This window comes from Castanea sativa, chromosome 4, assembly GCF_040712315.1.
Source record: "Castanea sativa cultivar Marrone di Chiusa Pesio chromosome 4, ASM4071231v1".
Classification (NCBI taxonomy): domain Eukaryota; kingdom Viridiplantae; phylum Streptophyta; class Magnoliopsida; order Fagales; family Fagaceae; genus Castanea; species Castanea sativa.
Genome location: NC_134016.1, coordinates 41,024,765 through 41,034,168, shown reverse-complemented (window position 1 = coordinate 41,034,168; position 9,404 = coordinate 41,024,765). Strand labels below are relative to the sequence as shown.

At 33.6% G+C, this 9,404-nt stretch overlaps 1 long non-coding RNA gene across 1 annotated transcript; it reads left to right on the top strand.

Annotated features, from left to right (window-relative positions):
• Positions 1 to 1,812, top strand: LOC142630650 (uncharacterized). Its single transcript, XR_012843381.1, has 3 exons — positions 1 to 83; positions 252 to 321; positions 1,235 to 1,812. It is a non-coding gene; the product is annotated as an uncharacterized LOC142630650 (long non-coding RNA).
• Positions 1,813 to 9,404: the final 7,592 nt, after the last annotated feature.

The following is a 9,404-nucleotide window of genomic DNA, read 5'->3' as shown; positions in this document are numbered from 1 at the left end:
GAAACGTTGTGAGCTTCAATGGAAGTTTTTCATTGCAGGTCTAGGTTGCCGTAATGACCTGTCAAGAAACCTGGATTTCAGAGGTTGGACTTGGATCCAAACCAAAACCCCCCGTAACCCGTTTGGGCATAAATAGCTCGCATTTATACTGATTTTCTTTATTTTTGTTTTCCAATTTACAAATTTGATTGTCACTTGCATCTTTTTTGTTGTTGTTTAATAATTGATATTCTTTTTTCATTCTTAATCAGAGTCAACTCAGATGAAGCTGTGAGCTCAACTAACAGATACTTCGAAAGCTTTTTATGGCCTATTGAACAGGTTTGGATTCTTGGTTTTTTTATCCCTATTCCTTTCTTTTTCATTTTTTTTTAAAAGATGATTGGATCCTTTTTTGTTTAATAATTGATTTTTAATAGAAATAGTAAAAAATGACATATCAATAAAGGAGACAGAGTATGATTAGAATGACAAAAAATAGTATATGTGGCCAACTCTGATTAGTTTGTTGAGGATCCCTAGCAGATTTTAAAGTTTTGAGACTAAGGCTGGGTTTGGATAGCACATCTACGTCTGTGTCTGTAAGCTTTCCGCCTTTTTTTTTTTTTTTTTTTTTTTTAAAGACCAGCGCCTAGTGCACTGTTCAGGGGACATGAACAGTGCACCAAGGCATATGAACAGTAAAAAAAGAGTGAACAATAATTTTTTACACATTTAAAAATTATTTTGCTACAGTGTTTTCAGTTTTCAGTAATAAGTTTTATCCAAACGGACCCTAAAACTTGGTTGTTGTTTATATTTTAACATCAAGATTAATGCATGTATGAGGAACAAGAAGTCTTATATCAGACCTATTGCTTATTGAATGATTTTAGTTATTACAAACTCACCACTGCCCAGGCATACACACATATGATAGACTGAATTTTTAGAATTCTTGATAAGACAAATTGTCAGAGATTATTTCTTATAGTAAGGGTGAATGAAATAATCTTGATAGTGGCTTATTCATCTCTTGATAAGACAAATTTTCAAAGATTATTTCTTATAGTAAGGGTATATTGACAGTGGCTTGTTCATATCTTTGCGTTGAATTGCACTCATTGTGGTAGGTTTGGGAGAGAAACTTAATAAAGCTAAAGGGATTTCCTTTTTTTCATTGAAGTAAAGTTGATTTTGTGGGTTTTTTTATTGATGTAAAAGCTCAAGGATCTCTTATTTGTGTATGTGCCAGTGATGAAGCACTCGTTTTCTTTGAAGCATTCCATGGGCTTCTTCTCTTCCTCACCTCATTTCCGACTGCCTTAATTGGTTTACACTTTCCAGTTATGGACGTCTCACCACTTGATACACATTTTGCTATCATCTTGTTTTTAAACATGGCTACAATCGTCCATGTCATTGCATATATAGGGATAAAACTACTACCTCAAGACACTGAGAACCTATCCAGATTGAGGTTCATTTGTCTAGTTTCAAGAATTATTGCTATAGAGCTACTTGTTGCAATAATCATTTCGCTCTTTTGGCTATTCATGGTTAATTTATGTCCAATCTTGAAATAGGGGCACCATGTCATTCATACCAACAAGTTTATCATTATCTGTGCTACACAACTAATTTAGTACTTAATGCAGTATGTAGCTTGTTTAAAAAGATTTGTCAATTAGTTGGTTAGATATATGACCGGATCCAAAAGAAATTCCAGTAAAGTAGCTTCTCAAGCATTGTCTTCAAGAGAACAGGAAGACAATGGTGTGCAAATGGAAGAAATTGTTTTAGTGACCTGTTATTGTTAATTAGACATATTGTAAGCACAATTTTCACTTTGCAATTTTCTGTTTGTGGAAGTTTGAATTTATTTACATTTCATTCAAAGTGAGGTTAATTATACTATATTTAGCATATGTCTTTGTACTTTACGGAAGATCTCACATTCAACTGCTTAGATAATAAAATTTGCAATTCAATTTTGCAAATTTTCAACAATTCGACTTTAAGGTTGAAAGGCTTTATGGAAAGTGAGATTTCCATTTTATTTTATTTGTGACAATGCCAAAATTCATTAGAGAGGGAAGCAAAACTAGCTAGAAGCTAGAAAATTAGGACACCACATCCGACCTAACCATGCAGCCACATGAAAATACTACAAATTGACAAATCGGTTATGGAAGTTTAGACCAAAAAACATGCATATACATTCATGGTGCCACTTTAGCCAGACTGATTGTGTCTCTCAAGATCTAGGAATGGCTTCTAACTGATGTCTGCACACCTTGTGGTTCCTTGATAGGATAATGATTTCTTGTGATTCCTTTTTTTTTTCTTTTTTCTTTTTTTTTTTAAAAAAAGGATGTTTGTGATTCCTCTCCTTAGTAGTAGAGTAAGCTAGTGTAAGAGTCAAACTATCTTGCAGTATCTTTATTTTTTGCTAACATCAGCAATGCATTGTGATTGCATATCCTTACCACATTTATCGCAATTCTCCAATATTTCTGACAAAAGAATGCTTGAAATCCATTTGGACCAAAGGCCTTTAAAACAGTCATTTGAGAGGGCATATGGTACTTTTGCTATTGATTAGTATCTAGGCACTACATGTCTATTGCTTGAAGTGGACTCAAAATATGTTCCATAGAGAATTGATATAAGATTCCACTAAAATGATCCACTATTCCTTGTTCTTTCTTGTACTGAGTCTATCCATTGATCATCTGCCGTTTGAGCCTTAAGATTTAAATATTCAGTCTTTCCTTTATTCACCAACATATTAAAATACTTAGTATTTCTCTCTCATTAACCACCAGTCTGATCAACCGTTTTGAGTGCATATAATTTGCTCCCTTTCTAATAGCTCAGAGATTTCTAGATGGAATGCTGCAGAATTCTTCTTTTTGCAGATCTTTCTTTTTGGATGAATAAGATATTTATCCAATATAGGAAACTCCAAAGTAAAAGAATTACATCAATACATTGACTCCCTAAGTTAAAGATACAACCTCTTCTAATCTTTGCATGCTCTATATCACTGCAACAGTGTGATTGTGTCCCAAAAAACTCCTTTGTTGGCCACCGTTACTGTTATTCCTTCCTTCCCAAAATTTCCTGAGAAACATGTATAATAGGAATTTGAATTTTCTATTAAATTTGAAGAAAATCCTAATGGATTTGGACAAAGTGCTCATTACTAATTAAGTAAGGACATTATTATTCTGTTTTGAAATAGCAAACCTTACTAAAGGGAAGTGCAAATTAACCCTAATAATTTGTCATATTTGAACTACCACACCTCTTCATCTTGTTACAAGTTCTGGCTTTGAGCTCAGATTCAACTCATTTTTTAAAATCATACATGGAAGCAAAAGAAGAGCAAGCATGGAAATCTCTAACTTCTATCAATTATCAAACAAGTTGACATCTTACAAGAATTCTGTCATTACATACTTCATCCTGGAATGAAATCAGAATGCCTAACATGTGTCAGCACTAGATACCTTAGTAGAGTAGAATCATATTAGTCATCAATGTGGTTAATTAGTTTTCAAAGCAAGTCTCATGAGCTTCCTGTGAAGTATGTTGTGGGGTAGAAGTTTGATTCTGAATAAATATGCATAAAGAGATGTTCAAAAAGCCCAGATTTAATTTTTCATGTTGCAACTAAATCCAAATGATAGGGTTTTCTGTTAATGGACAAAATAATGATTATCAAAAGAAATAATTCTTTATTACAACAATTAGAAGTCAGTGAATTGGGTGTGTGGATCACAACTCAATACTAATATGTAGCATGCGTTTGGATAGCGTCTAAGAGTCGTGTTTTGCGTCTGGCGTTTGTATATCCATGAGACCCACTGCTACAGTAGCTTCCAATTCAACACAAGATTGAACTGAAACGCGTAGCGTTTTTTTCATTCAACGCACCGTTCTTTGTGTTCTTCACCGATTAAACCCAGAACGTGATGAACCCAATAAACCCATTCTTAAACCCTGAACATGATGAACCCAGCAAACCCATCAAAACAGAAGATCAAAACAGTGAAACCAAAACCAAATGAATCAAACCCAGAACATGATGAACCCATAAAACCCATTTTTCGTGTTCTTCACTGATCAAACCCAGAACACGATGAACCCAGCAAGCCCATCAAAACAGAAGATCAAAACAGTGAAACCAAAACCATATGAATCAAACCCATGTGAAAAAAAAAAAAAAAAAAATCAAACCCGTCAAACCGGTTAAACCCAGCAAACGCAACCAATTAAATGGATCTACCAGCAAACACAAATTAAACCCATCACCAATCTCAACCTCACCCAGCACCACCGACTTTCCATATCAAACCCATCAAACCCACCGCTGATCAACTCATCCACCACCACCGAGGGACCTTTGTCGGCATCGGACTGGGTTGTTTTCCTCGTGGATTTACATTCTCAGCTCTTCGTCGGCGTCAAACTGATGTAGGTCTTCCTCTCCTCTTTCTCTGGCGGGCGTGGAACTCTCTTCTCGAAGAAACAGGTGTTAGCTAGGGTGGGTGAGGAGTTAATAGAAGAAGAAGAAAAAAAAAAAAAGAAAGTAAAAACACGTTTTCAGCTGAGCAATAGTACTCGGACCCAAAAATAATTAGCACGCGTTTTTCACTTATTTGCTACAGTGTTTTTAGTTTTCAGCAAAATAAACGGTATCCAAACGGACCCGTAATATCTAGGGGAGAAAATTTCAGCTATGGCATGACTTTTTGATCACTGAAGCAAAGAAGGTAGGACGGCTTAAGAGTGAGAACTTTAAAGGAGTTATAATACAAAAATGTTTATACAATATGAATTTACCAATGATTTAAAAACGACATTTAGCCCAACCACCATATATGGCATCTGTTATTGTTGCAATTTTTTAAGTGCATATTGTAATATTTAAAACAATTAATGACAAAGGACAAGGGAACATTATGTACAACCCTATGTGTACAAGAATGGTAATTAGGAATAAAGCAACTTTTACAGGTTCATATTTGCCAATGGCATAAGCCCACCAAGAACAACTTTTCACGTAGTCTTCTAAATGCGTGAAATATTCTTTTTTCTTGATTGAAATGAATGTCAAATGAAGAAAGCAGTGGGTAAAGTAATGTCTTTATCCGGAGAGTTTATTTAACCATCTTCTTCAAAAACAGATTGTGGGTCAAAATAGTTAAAAATCACTGTTTACCGTAATATATATCAATCTACTACTGTTATGGAAATATGTAGGGATCTACTACTTTTTGGAAACACAAGTTTTTGAAACTCGAGTTCTTTGAAAAAATTTCCTTCAAAATTGTTGAAAATTTTTTGATAGAACTCGAGTTTATAGAAATCAAGTACCATAAAAAAAATTTCAAATTTTTTCCGTAGAATTCGAGTACCCAAAAAGTGGTAGATCTTTACATATTTCCGAAACAGTAGTAAATTGATATATATTTTGATAAACAATGCAATTGTGACATTTTAGCCACAGATTGTGTATCTAAAGAATTCCAAATGTGTCTCACATCATTAACAATTACTAATTGACAAACTGCTTAATCATTGCAAAGGTGGCAGTCTGGCAGATAATGAGATATAGTGAAAACCAATGCCTATGTGATAGTGACCCCTTGGATTCCAGTACAGTGCACACACATTTGTCAAAGCTCATTTATGAGCCTATTCCAAAAGTCTTCAAAGCTAACTTTTTCATTTATTGAAAAATGACCAAAGACCTTAGAAAAATGACAATAGCATTATATCCTCAAACTTTTAAATAAATAAATAAATAAATAAATAAATAAATATATATATATATATATATATATATATATATATATATATATATATATATATATATATATATTGTGTATCTAAAGAATCCAAATGTGTCTCACATCATTGACAATTACTAATTGACAAACTGGTTAATCATTGCAAAGGTGGTAGCCTGGCAGATAATGAGATTTAGTGAAAACCAGTGCCTATGTGACAGTGACCCCTTGGATTCCAGTACATTGCACACACATTTGTCAAAGCTCATTTATGAGCTTATTCCAAAAGTCTTCGAAGCTAACTTTTTCATTTATTGAAAAATGACCAAAGACCTTAGAAAAATGACAATAGCATTATATCCTCAAACTTTTAAAGAAATATATATATATATATATATATATATATATATATATATATATATATATATAACATTTTATTCCCTTTCCTTTCTCTAATCTAGATTTGGAATTGTGCAAAATTAAAACAAAATCAAACAATCCGTTTAAGATCAAGCAATTGTTACCATTATTAATAAAGTATCGTGATAGGAACCCCAAATTATGTCATATGCCTTGTAATCTCCTCATAGTTGTTGTAACCCCTTTAGTTAGTTAGTTAGTTGAGATTATGATGAGTTAATTAAGACTTGAGCACATGTAGCTCATTTAGTACATGACTTAATTCATAGAACAAATGTTGAATTAATTAACAATTATCTTGAGCCAAGTGAGCCAATGCGGCTAGAGCTAGTTTTCTATAAATACATAATTGTAATTCAACATTATATATCATTGAAGAACAAACCAATTGCTTAGTGCATTAGTGCATTTCCATCTCTTAATCTCTCTTTCTCTATGGATGGTGACTACTTCGAATTAAGTCGATTCCCTTACAATTCTTATTCATCCCCATTAGAAACCACTGGGTTCCTAACAAGTAGTATCAGAGTTGTTGATCTTGAGATGACCAAATCCATTGCAATTCATCAAGCTTTCATGAAGTTTTATTTCAAAGGTGGAGATCTTTTTTGGTGGCTTGTTAAGCTCTATGAATTCTTTGTTTTAGATAACACACCATCACATCACATGGTCTCCATTGCCTCTTGTTACATGGAAGAAGCATGAGAATGGTTCCAAGATTCGGAGGCATTAGGTTTGTGCACAAATTGGGTGCATTTCATATGCGCCCTACAAGATTGGTTTCGAGCACCAATCCTTGATGCATCAATGGAGACTACCACCCAAGAATGTAAGATGCAAGAGCCCGCGACTTTCATGCTGAAAGACCAAGAACCAATTATTAAGACACCAATGGAGGCTCCCACACAAGAGTCCACGATTCAAGAATCAACAATCCAGGTGTTAGTGATCCAAGAATCAAAGATGCAACCACTAACAATTCTAATGGTTCTAGAACCAAATGAAGACTTGAGCATCCAAGAATATTCTAAGGTCCAAAGAATCAATGAAACCTTGAAGATTGAAGAACCATTAAAGGCTAAAGAATTTGAGCAAAGGTTGAAGATCTACGAAGAAGGAACCTTCATATACATAGGACCGCTTGCCAAATAAAAGTGCATGAATATGGTGATCAAAATATCGATAAAGTATTGGTCCATTGGAAGATTTCTTTTGATGAAGGTGACAACCACAACCACACCTTGTGGGCAAGGTGTTTTGAAGGGGTGGGAAATGATAAGAATCTCAAATATGTCATATGTCTTGTAATCTCCTTATAGTTGTTGCAATCCCTTTAGTTAGTTAGTTAGTTGAAAATATGATGAGTTAGTTAGAATTTGAGCACATGTAACTTATTTAACACATAGCTTAATTCATAGAGTACATGTTGAATTTACTAGCCAATTATCTTAAACCATGTGGGCCAATGAGATTAGAGCTAGTCTCCTATAAATACATGATTGTAATTCAACATTAGATATCATTGAAGAATAAACCAAGTGCTTAGTGCATTAGTGTGTATCTCTCTCTTAATCTTTCTTTTTCTCTATGAAGGGTGACTACCTCAAATTAAATCAATTCTCTTACAATTTCTATTTGCCTTCATTAGAAACCACCAGGTTCCTAGCACATTGTGTGAAGGACCATAGGGAGAAGCAATTTTGGAGTCCCACATCACCTAGGGAAGCACATGGAAATGTGCTTATAAGGAGTGATCTATGTGTAGAGATATGGGGAAAAAAAAGGAAAAGGAAAATGGAAAAATCAATTATCATCAAGGTTTTAAAAACTGGACCAAATTGGCCAGTCTGGCCGGTTGAACGTGAAACCAGCCACCAATCCGATCCTAAAAAAATGCCTAAAACCAGGAACCGGAGGCAAATCTGATCCAATTTTTAAAACCATGATTATCATGTCTTAGTCAGCCTAGTACCATGATTATGGTCTATAATGTTTTAATGTTGTATTTTCTCTCACTCAAATTTCAGCAAGTTATATAGCTCTCACTCAATTTTCAGCTCGTCAAATATTTTAATGTTATATATTTGCTCTCACTCAAATGTCAGACGCTCTAATATTTGAGTACTAGGTTGACTAAGACATGATAATCATGGTACTAGGCTGACTAAGACATGATAATCATGGTACTAAGACATGATTATCATGTCTTAGTCAGCCTAGTACCATGATTATCATGTCTTAGTCAACCTAGTACTCAAATATTGGAGTGTCTGACATTTGAGTGAGAGCAAATATAACATTAAAATATTAGACGAGTTGAAATTTGAGTGAGAGCTATATAACTTGCTGAAATTTGAGTGAGAACAATTACAACATTAAAACATTATAGACCATACAGTTAACACCAAATCACCAATTAAAATATTAGAGCTGCAACATCGTCAAAATAACACCAAACCTAGCAAATATTAGAGCTGCCCCATCGTAAAAGAAAAACTTGAGTCTGAGTCTCTACCATAAGAAAATATTACTCAGCCTGTAGCATCAACAAAAAACTTTACCCGCCTATCAATCATGATCACAATCCAAAGAATGGCTGGGAGCACAGAGTTGGAGTCGCAGACCATTGTCGATCCTGAGGTTGATCGTGAAAGGTTAGTCTACTGATTTCATTTTCTTCTTCATCATATATATATATATATACACTGTTTTCACTATATATATATATATATATATATATATATATATATATATATATTTTATTATCTTAATTATTATCTGTTAATTGTTGGATACTGAATATGCTTAGAATAGTGGTCTGGTTGCCTCGCTTTTTGAATTTTTTTTATTAATAAATGAAAAGATAATAAATCAACTTTTACTTTTTTGTGAATTAAAATAAATTTTTTGTTAAATTTAATAACACAAAATAATGTTGAGTTTTATTTTGATACTTCCTATTTAAAAGTTATTTAAAGAATATTAAAAAATAAGTGGGTTTCAATTTAGCTCAAACCCACCTATAGCAAACAGGGGTGGCTCCAGGATTTTTGTCCAGGGGGATCAATAAGAAACTTGAGTAGAAGATAAATCATGAGTAAGAGATGAATCTTGCGGCCTACGGAGTTTACTTATTACAAATTTCTTCTTAGTTCTAGCAAAAGAATTAAAAAAAAACTATAAGATCATTTGACATATTTTTTT